Below are 10,477 nucleotides of genomic sequence, written 5' to 3' on the forward strand. Positions count from 1 at the left end.
CAGGATAAAACCAAAATCTACACCTCCAACCATCTACAGCCTGACAGATACAACACTGTCTCCCAGCTGCACCAGCCTGGTGAAGACTACGCCTGCCATTTCCAATTTTAAACAGCTCCCACACGGAGCTCTCACAAGATACGTACGTACTGACAACAAAATGATGGAGCAACCATTTCAGACAGAAAACTATGAGGACAAAACTATGACGACAAGTGAATTACAATTCACAATTACAATTGACAATTAATTCACAATTAATCAACACACAAAACTAACAAAAAAATGCTCTCTCTCTCCAACCCTGCAAAGCCAGGACAGATATGACAGGTGTGCCTCAGCTGCCTAACCAAAAACTAAACTGCCTCACTTGCCCTGGTCTTCAGTGGCCCTCCTGAGTCCCCCATACCGACAAGGCATCCCAGTGGTACCACCCTGTCCCATCTTGTGTGGAACAGAATCTACAAAGACAAATCAACAAATTAAAAAAATACAGCGAGTCCCACAGTGGGAAACACCATTAATCCTACACAGGGACCACCAAGCCTCAGACAAAACACACTTGTCACACCCATCCTAACTTCTAACACTATAGCAAATACACATGACATGACCAGCACCAAACCAAATCTTATAACCGAACTGAACCAACAAATACTACCACCAAAACACTTTAACTACCGTGCACCTCCTCCTAATGCCAAAATACCATGACTAATTTAGTAATCTACAAGTTCAAACAAAACAGGAAGTTAGTTACTTTACCTGTTAACGTCACAACCAATCCGAGTTCAAATCACGAGCCCCCATGTTATGACCTGGCTCTTGGGCCATAACAAAGGAGGAAGACACACGGCTGTTTAAAAGTGCACAAACCAATATTTATTTACAACTTAAACAACTTAATACGAATCAAACAAACAATACTACAGTTCTAAGGTGTAGTGTGTTAATCAGTAGATCAGTATAGTGTCAGTGAGTGGATGTGTGGTGGTGTAGTGTGTTATTCAGTAGATCAGTAGTGTCAGTGAGTGGATGTGTGGTGGGTGTAGTGTGTTAATCAGTAGATCAGTAGTGTCAGTGAGTGGATGTGTGGTGGTGTAGTGTGTTAATCAGTAGATCAGTAGTGTCAGTGAGTGGATGTGTGGTGGTGTAGTGTGTTAATCAGTAGATCAGTAGTGTCAGTGAGTGGATGTGTGGTGGTGTAGTGTGTTAATCAGTAGATCAGTAGTGTCAGTGAGTGGATGTGTGGTGGTGTAGTGTGTTAATCAGTAGATCAGTAGTGTCAGTGAGTGGATGTGTGGTGGGTGTAGTGTGTTAATCAGTAGATCAGTAGTGTCAGTGAGTGGATGTGTGGTGGGTGTAGTGTGTTAATCAGTAGATCAGTAGTGTCAGTGAGTGGATGTGTGGTGGTGTAGTGTGTTAATCAGTAGATCAGTAGTGTCAGTGAGTGGATGTGTGGTGGTGTAGTGTGTTATTCAGTAGATCAGTAGTGTCAGTGAGTGGATGTGTGGTGGGTGTAGTGTATTAATCAGTAGATCAGTAGTGTCAGTGAGTGGATGTGTGGTGGGTGTAGTGTGTTAATCAGTAGATCAGTAGTGTCAGTGAGTGGATGTGTGGTGGTGTAGTGTGTTATTCAGTAGATCAGTAGTGTCAGTGAGTGGATGTGTGGTGGTGTAGTGTGTTAATCAGTAGATCAGTATAGTGTCAGTGAGTGGATGTGTGGTGGTGTAGTGTGTTAATCAGTAGATCAGTAGTGTCAGTGAGTGGATGTGTGGTGGGTGTAGTGTGTTAATCAGTAGATCAGTAGTGTCAGTGAGTGGATGTGTGGTGGTGTAGTGTGTTAATCAGTAGATCAGTAGTGTCAGTGAGTGGATGTGTGGTGGTGTAGTGTGTTAATCAGTAGATCAGTAGTGTCAGTGAGTGGATGTGTGGTGGTGTAGTGTGTTAATCAGTAGATCAGTATAGTGTCAGTGAGTGGATGTGTGGTGGTGTAGTGTGTTAATCAGTAGATCAGTAGTGTCAGTGAGTGGATGTGTGGTGGTGTAGTGTGTTATTCAGTAGATCAGTAGTGTCAGTGAGTGGATGTGTGGTGGTGTAGTGTGTTAATCAGTAGATCAGTAGTGTCAGTGAGTGGATGTGTGGTGGGTGTAGTGTGTTATTCAGTAGATCAGTAGTGTCAGTGAGTGGATGTGTGGTGGTGTAGTGTGTTAATCAGTAGATCAGTAGTGTCAGTGAGTGGATGTGTGGTGGTGTAGTGTGTTATTCAGTAGATCAGTAGTGTCAGTGAGTGGATGTGTGGTGGGTGTAGTGTGTTAATCAGTAGATCAGTAGTGTCAGTGAGTGGATGTGTGGTGGGTGTAGTGTATTAATCAGTAGATCAGTATAGTGTCAGTGAGTGGATGTGTGGTGGGTGTAGTGTGTTAATCAGTAGATCAGTATAGTGTCAGTGAGTGGATGTGTGGTGGTGTAGTGTGTTAATCAGTAGATCAGTAGTGTCAGTGAGTGGATGTGTGGTGGTGTAGTGTGTTATTCAGTAGATCAGTAGTGTCAGTGAGTGGATGTGTGGTGGTGTAGTGTGTTAATCAGTAGATCAGTATAGTGTCAGTGAGTGGATGTGTGGTGGTGTAGTGTGTTATTCAGTAGATCAGTAGTGTCAGTGAGTGGATGTGTGGTGGGTGTAGTGTGTTAATCAGTAGATCAGTATAGTGTCAGTGAGTGGATGTGTGGTGGTGTAGTGTGTTAATCAGTAGATCAGTAGTGTCAGTGAGTGGATGTGTGGTGGGTGTAGTGTGTTAATCAGTAGATCAGTAGTGTCAGTGAGTGGATGTGTGGTGGTGTAGTGTGTTAATCAGTAGATCAGTAGTGTCAGTGAGTGGATGTGTGGTGGGTGTAGTGTGTTAATCAGTAGATCAGTAGTGTTAGTGAGTGGATGTGTGGTGGGTGTAGTGTGTTAATCAGTAGATCAGTAGTGTCAGTGAGTGGATGTGTGGTGGTGTAGTGTGTTAATCAGTAGATCAGTAGTGTCAGTGAGTGGATGTGTGGTGGGTGTAGTGTGGGGTGTTGAATGGTGCAAAGATGCTGCTGCTCTCATGGAAGGAGAGAGACAGCCTCTTATAGTGCACCTTGGGAACACTGGCCAGGTGCTCCCAATGCACCCGATCAGCAACTCAGAACCTGTGGGAAGCCAAATGCATAGGTCTACACAGGAATACACACAGGCCCTAGTAGCCCAACTACAGGGGCTGTGACAACATAACATGCTATAAGTCTGTATCAAATGCTATCTAAGTCTACAGAAATGCTATCTAAGGGGTGTTAGTTAGTTACAGCACCAGCGATTAGAATTTCTGCATCCCGCGTTGTTTAATAAAAAGCATTTTTATCCGAGGTGTTATTTTGCCATTGGCTTTCAACTACGCGCCCCTATCGGTCGGGAGGAGGGTGGCACTCGGTGTGTTCGATATAGGCACGCTGACCGCCCTGCCAATACAGACTAATAGGCGAGTGCGCTCCCGGTGTGCAACTGTGGATTTCCCAAACGAACCCCGTTTGAGAAAAGTAGCCGGGGGAGCTCGGATAAAAATGCTTTTTTATTAAACAACGCGGGACGCAGCAATTCTAATCGCTGGCGCTGCTACTAACTAACACCCGTGGGACAAATTGTGAGTACTTTATATTTGAATTCTGAATGTTTATATATACGTAAAAGTTGTAAATGTATATATATGTCATGATAACCATCATGGCAGTCATGTTTCAGGGCTACGCCCAATCCTGCCTGTAGCCTACGTGTGACAGAGCAGGGCATGGGAAGAGGAGAATTTCTGTTGTTTAAAAAGACATTCTGAGTTTGCATTTAATGCCGCGCGCCTGAAGCGCACTTATAATAATAAACGGCCTGTGTGTGCGCTCAGTGTCCGCTCACACACTGTAGTGTGTGTGCGTGAAAGAGTGCTGGCACTCGGAAATAGTTCGTATATGTGGAATGGACAGAATGGTGAGCAGGCAAGGCCACCGGCCAGGCTGACCAAGAGGAGGCAGAGGCAGAGGATTCGGTTTAAGGTTTTAATCGGTGTGCTGTACAAAGGGGACAAACAATATACAAGGTGTGGCATCAGTAAACGTATCCAAATCATAAACAGCAGTTACATCCAATAACGTCAAACTAAATAATATTCATGTCAGGGGCAGCCTATATATACAATATCGAACACCTACTCAATACACACATATATCTATATATATGAATATAATAGGTCGAATACACAGTATGTATGCATACATATATATACACATACCTACGCATATACATAGATATACATATGCATATATATATATACATATACATAAACACACGCATGTGTGAACACACATATGTGTGATGCCGTTATGCAGGCCAAACACTATGTCTATTAGTCAACAGTTCGATTCAATGACCCATTAAGGAAATAAACAACTCAAGTACTGCTAGTCATATAGTATATAAACAATAGCAGGTGCAATGAAGTGAGTCCATGATGGGTGATTAATAGTTATGGCAATGAATAAACAGTTGGGTTTCCAGAGGCTTTTGAACTCTCGTTTGGTTAGTGGACGCACACCGCTGGAGAGTGAAGAGAGATGGTGCTGGAGGTTTGGTATACCAGCCAGTATGGTGAAGCATGCATGAATGAGTGAGTGCATTGAGTCCTATTTGTAGCCTCCCACACCTGTGTGCAGTGAGCAAGCTGCCAGCCACTCAGCCTTGATTGCAGGAGTGGCTGGGAGGCTCCATGGGCCTTTTCACAGTGGGTGTGTGCGCTCAGTGTCCGCTCACACACTGTAGTGTGTGTGTGAGTGTGTGCGCTCAGTGTCCGCTCACACACTGTAGTGTGTGTGAGTGTGTGCGCTCAGTGTCCGCTCACACACTGTAGTGTGTGTGTGAGTGTGTGCGCTCAGTGTCCGCTCACACACTGTAGTGTGTGTGAGTGTGTGCGCTCAGTGTCCGCTCACACACTGTAGTGTGTGTGCGTGTGTGCGCTCAGTGTCCGCTCACACACTGTAGTGTGTGTGCGTGTGTGCGCTCAGTGTCCGCTCACACACTGTAGTGTGTGTGCGTGTGTGCGCTCAGTGTCCGCTCACACACTGTAGTGTGTGTGTGAGTGTGTGCGCTCAGTGTCCGCTCACACACTGTAGTGTGTGTGTGAGTGTGTGCGCTCAGTGTCCGCTCACACACTGTAGTGTGTGTGTGAGTGTGTGCGCTCAGTGTCCGCTCACACACTGTAGTGTGTGTTTTGATGAATTGAACAATGTGGACCCTGTTGTAAACAAGTGTAATGCTTAATTAGGTCGTCCACTCACAGTTAACAGTCTTTGTATTGAGTTTGTGCTTGAAATGTACTGTAAATTCTGCAAACTGTTAATAAATATTTCAATCAATCAAAAAAGTGTGCGTGTGTGCGCTCAGTGTCCGCTCACACACTGTAGTGTGTGCGCGAAGTAAAGAACGATAAGCATCCAACAGTGACGATGATGTGCGTGGTTTAGGGTTTTGGTTTTGTAATAATGGACTCTGACATTTACTGGAGTTGGAACTATAGTCATGTAACCATTCACTCAACTCACCATATAAACCTTTTTTTTCACAGGTTTTCAAACATTATATATTCCAGACAAATTATTATTTCTCTCACACAAATCCAGTATATTTTCTTTCTTTTAATTTTCTTTTCCTCTTTTCAATACAGTAGCAACTTTGTCATTAAACATTTTAGAAAGATCCTGTATTTTATTATTTATTACACTCCCTGTGCTGTTTGCGTCATGATTCAATTTGCGATTTAATTTAATTTAGTCTTACTAGAAAATACATCTGGCATCTACTGAATGTGAAGGGGACAAGGGTTGGTGTGACAAACTGACATATTGAGCTTATGACACACATATGGCACTCCCAGTATCCCCTCTTCACTTTCAGTTGTTCAAGTCCGTTGCTCTCCCCTTGTCCCCCATATATGGGGACTAGGCTGGTCTCCCCTTGTCCCCCATATATGGGGACTAGGTTGGTCTCCCCTTGTCCCCCATATATGGGGACTAGGTTGCTCTCCCCTTGTCCCCCATATATGGGGACTATAGGCTGGTCTCCCCTTGTCCCCCATATATGGGGACTAGGCTGGTCTCCCCTTGTCCCCCATATATGGGGACTAGGCTGGTCTCCCCGTGTCCCCCATATATGGGGACTAGGTTGGTCTCCCCTTGTCCCCCATATATGGGGACTAGGTTGGTCTCCCCTTGTCCCCCATATATGGGGACTAGGTTGCTCTCCCCTTGTCCCCCATATATGGGGACTATAGGCTGGTCTCCCCTTGTCCCCCATATATGGGGACTAGGCTGGTCTCCCCTTGTCCCCCATATATGGGGACTATAGGCTGGTCTCCCCTTGTCCCCCATATATGGGGACTAGGCTGGTCTCCCCTTGTCCCCCATATATGGGGACTAGGTTGGTCTCCCCTTGTCCCCCATATATGGGGACTAGGTTGGTCTCCCCTTGTCCCCCATATATGGGGACTAGGTTGGTCTCCCCTTGTCCCCCATATATGGGGACTAGGTTGGTCTCCCCTTGTCCCCCATATATGGGGACTAGGTTGGTCTCCCCTTGTCCCCCATATATGGGGACTAGGTTGGTCTCCCCTTGTCCCCCATATATGGGGACTATAGGCTGGTCTCCCCTTGTCCCCCAGATATGGGGACTAGGCTGGTCTCCCCTTGTCCCCCATATATGGGGACTAGGCTGGTCTCCCCTTGTCCCCCATATATGGGGACTAGGTTGGTCTCCCCTTGTCCCCCATATATGGGGACTATAGGCTGGTCTCCCCTTGTCCCCCATATATGGGGACTAGGTTGGTCTCCCCTTGTCCCCCATATATGGGGACTAGGTTGGTCTCCCCTTGTCCCCCATATATGGGGACTAGGTTGGTCTCCCCTTGTCCCCCATATATGGGGACTAGGCTGGTCTCCCCTTGTCCCCCATATATGGGGACTAGGTTGGTCTCCCCTTGTCCCCCATATATGGGGACTAGGTTGCTCTCCCCTTGTCCCCCATATATGGGGACTAGGCTGTCTCCCCTTGTCCCCCATATATGGGGACTAGGTTGGTCTCCCCTTGTCCCCCATATATGGGGACTAGGCTGGTCTCCCCTTGTCCCCCATATATGGGGACTAGGTTGGTCTCCCCTTGTCCCCCATATATGGGGACTAGGCTGGTCTCCCCTTGTCCCCCATATATGGGGACTAGGTTGGTGGAGGGTGTGTAGAGCCCAGGATCACATTAGATAATTGACACAGGGGTGAAAAATGGGTTAAAGAATTAATGTAGTAAAATGTAGTAAAAGAACAAACAAAATAAAACCTTTTAAATGCACTAAACTCTATTTTCTGTCAACAGTAACACTCCATATCCCTCACTGGCATCTTTTTGTTGTTCGGTTGCCTTTACAGTTACAGGCACTACTATTTCAATGCAATTTTGCATAGACATATTAGACAATATACGGTATATTGTCACTTGTATATACATGTCTGGCTTGTGACAGTATATAATATACCCTTCTGGACTTTGGGTTAAAAGTTCTCCTCATTTTTATACCCTGCAGTATTCTGTCACAAGCCAGAAATGTAAGCTATATTGTGCCACCGTGCCCCGGTTTGACGTGTCACGAGACATGATGTCACGAGGGGCACACACACACACACACACACACACACACACACACACACACACACACACACAGTTATTATGCAAAGCATTCCTTCATTTCATTTCATTTTGCTTTTCATTTAGTTTCATTTCAAAGCATCCATTTTATTGTTTCCCCAGCATCAGCGCATCAGCGCGCAACATAAGCTTTTCGTTTAATTCAGTCATTGTCGCCGTTTCCAAGCCGCTTGTATAGCCTATAGTTATATGAAATGTTGCCGACCTTTATAACTGTACTAACCTGACGCCGCCAGATGAGGGCGGTATTGGGTAACCAGGATCTGGCAGCGTCAGGTTATAACTGTACATGTAACATGCGGAGTTTGTTGACTAATATCGTGGCCTTTCTCACTAAACAAATAGGGCCACTGTTGTTTTGTCGGGGTGGTGCATGTTGCAGACAGTCTATTAATGTTTGATAACACTCACTATGTATCTATTCACTATGTATCCTTTCCCTTAATATGATGAATTCCTGTTCTGTTCTTTAGCTACATAGAAATGTCTGTTTGTATGTCTCTAAATGTTTTGATGAATTGAACAATGTGGACCCTGTATTGAGTTTGTGCTTTGAAATGTACTGTAAATTCTGCAAACTGTTAATAAATATTTCAATCAGTCAATCAATCAATCAATCGCGTCTCTTCTTCATATATACACTCAATCACTCACGGAGATCCGAAAGTTGTGTAGTTCATCACAAACATATTTATTTCTCCGTCACAAATAAACTTATACTTTGAGCATTATATCTAGTAAAACAATAAAGAGCCTGTGAGACTAAATTATTTTCGCTCCTATGCCACCAAAATGTGGAACGCCCTACCAACAGTCATTAAGACATGTGAATCCCTTGACTCCTTCAAAACCGCTCTCAAAGGGCACCTACGGACGGCTGCAATTCCAAACTGGCCTCTGTAAAATCTGAATCAATAATCATTTTACCAAAGGGGAGGGGAAACCTCCATCCATTCAATTTCAGTCCATCAAATTCATAGCGTATATAATTATAATAATTTAAATGACCACGAAATAAACAATACATATTATATAAGGCAATATATATATAGCAGATTAAATGCAAATCATCACAATTAGACACACACACACACACACACACACACACACACACACACACACACACACACACACACACACACACACACACACACACACACACACACACACACACACACACACACACACACACACACACACACACACAGACACGCACACAAACACGCACACACACAAGCACACGCTTACAGATAGGGCCGTATCTGCATTAAATAAATTGTCCATCATCATCATCATCATCATCATCATCATCATCATCATCATTCATCTTTCCCAACGCGAGCGCTGTGACGTCAGTGACCCCTCCCTCTCTCCCACCCACCACACCCGGAAGTGTTGTCCTGCCTCACTCCTCCACACACACACACACACACACACACACACGTCACGCACACACACACACACACACACACACACACACACACACACACACACACGTCACGCACACAAAGGTAAGAGAGAAGCTCGTCATTGTCGCTGTGATTATTTGTGTTTTGTTTGTCAACTAAAAAACCGTTAATTCCTTTAAACTCTATATAGGCAGATTCCCAAACAGTGTGTGTGTGTGTGTGTGTGTGTGTGTGTGTGTGTGTGTGTGTGGACCTCAGAAGACACTGTGAGTGTATATAGACTCTCGTTAGATGTTTTATGTTATCAATTTTGACATTTAAAATATAAAAAACATCCGCCAGCGTCTCTAGTCTTAGGCTGTGGGGGTGATTCTTAGGCTATGGGGGTGATTATTAGGCTATGGGGGTGATTATTAGGCTATGGGGGTGATTCTTAGGCTATGGGGGTGATTATTAGGTTATGGGGGTGAGTCTTAGGCTATGGGGGGGATTCTTAGGCTATGGGGGTGATTCTTAGGTTATGGGGGTGATTCTTATAGCTATGGGGGTGATTCTTAGGCTATGGGGGGGATTCTTAGGGGGGATTGAGTCAGTATTTAAATGCTACAGTCTGTCCCAAATTCCCAATGCTATGTTAGCATGCTAGCCTATAGCCACCATGGCTATAGCTGTTATTAAATACATAATATCATTATGATTATATGTTATGTTATATATATGATTATATGATTATAATATAATCACGACAGCAGGGATTTTGTGGTTGTGGAATGTTTATTCGTTCAGTTTCTTTCGTGGGGTTTTTATGTCTGTGTTTTATTTAGTTATTTGGAATAGTTGTGCATATAATTATCAGTTAGAGCTGGTGTTGTTGTTTGTGTTGCTCTTCTACTGGTTTTCCCTCACTGTAAATGTATCTTTTCCCTTTTTGCTTCCTTTATGATGAATTCCTGTTCTGTTCTTTGACTGCATAGAAGTGTCTATTTGTACGTCTCTAAATGTTTTGATGAATTGAACAATGTGGACCCTGTTGTAAACAAGTGTAATGCTTAATTGGGGTCGTCCACTCACAGTTAACAGTCTTTGTATTGAGTTTGTGCTTGAAATGTATATACTGTAATTCTACAAACTGTTAATACATTTATCAATCAATCAATGTAGCTATATATCAGCTATAGCTAATACTAATTATAATAACTTCTACTGGTTATTAAAGCTATAGCTATATAGCAGCTATAGCTAATAATATTAATAATACTAACTTCTACTGGTTATTAAAGCTATAGCTATAGCAGCATATAGCTAATAATAA

At 43.9% G+C, this 10,477-nt stretch overlaps 1 protein-coding gene across 1 annotated transcript in view; it reads left to right on the forward strand.

The window, feature by feature from the left end:
• Positions 1–9,238: 9,238 nt before the first annotated feature.
• Positions 9,239–10,477, forward strand: part of LOC310873479 (cell division control protein 42 homolog) — a gene marked incomplete at its 3' end in the record, with an annotated part of 26,593 nt that continues 25,354 nt past the window's right edge. The window contains exon 1 of the mRNA XM_083785878.1: positions 9,239–9,267. The remainder of the gene's footprint in view (positions 9,268–10,477) is intronic.

This window comes from Protomyctophum parallelum (genome assembly GCF_964188405.1).
Source record: "Protomyctophum parallelum genome assembly, chromosome: 1".
Lineage (NCBI taxonomy): Eukaryota > Metazoa > Chordata > Actinopteri > Myctophiformes > Myctophidae > Protomyctophum > Protomyctophum parallelum.